Consider the following 243-nt stretch of genomic DNA (forward strand, 5'->3'; position numbering starts at 1 on the left):
ATTAATTTCTCAAAAACTATTGCGAATATCGCAAAACGGCACAGGACTTTCTTGCTCACCTCAATCCGTTCTACGTTCTCACCAAGGGTCATCATGGGACTTCGGGACACCCTGTATATATATACCCAGATAGCCAAACCTGCGTTAACAGATTTTGAGCAGAGCTTGCTATCAACTTTTGATGGCAAATAGATAACAAATTTGATGCAGGATCTGTTATATCAAATCTTGCTGCCAAATTGC

At 40.3% G+C, this 243-nt stretch overlaps 1 pseudogene; it reads left to right on the plus strand.

The window, feature by feature from the left end:
• The window catches only part of LOC116844354, a 5,663-nt pseudogene that overhangs the window by 3,043 nt on the left and 2,377 nt on the right, over positions 1-243 (plus strand).

Source organism: Odontomachus brunneus, unplaced genomic scaffold (assembly GCF_010583005.1).
Source record: "Odontomachus brunneus isolate Ranch 3 - 2012 unplaced genomic scaffold, Obru_v1 Obru_scaffold_041, whole genome shotgun sequence".
Lineage (NCBI taxonomy): Eukaryota > Metazoa > Arthropoda > Insecta > Hymenoptera > Formicidae > Odontomachus > Odontomachus brunneus.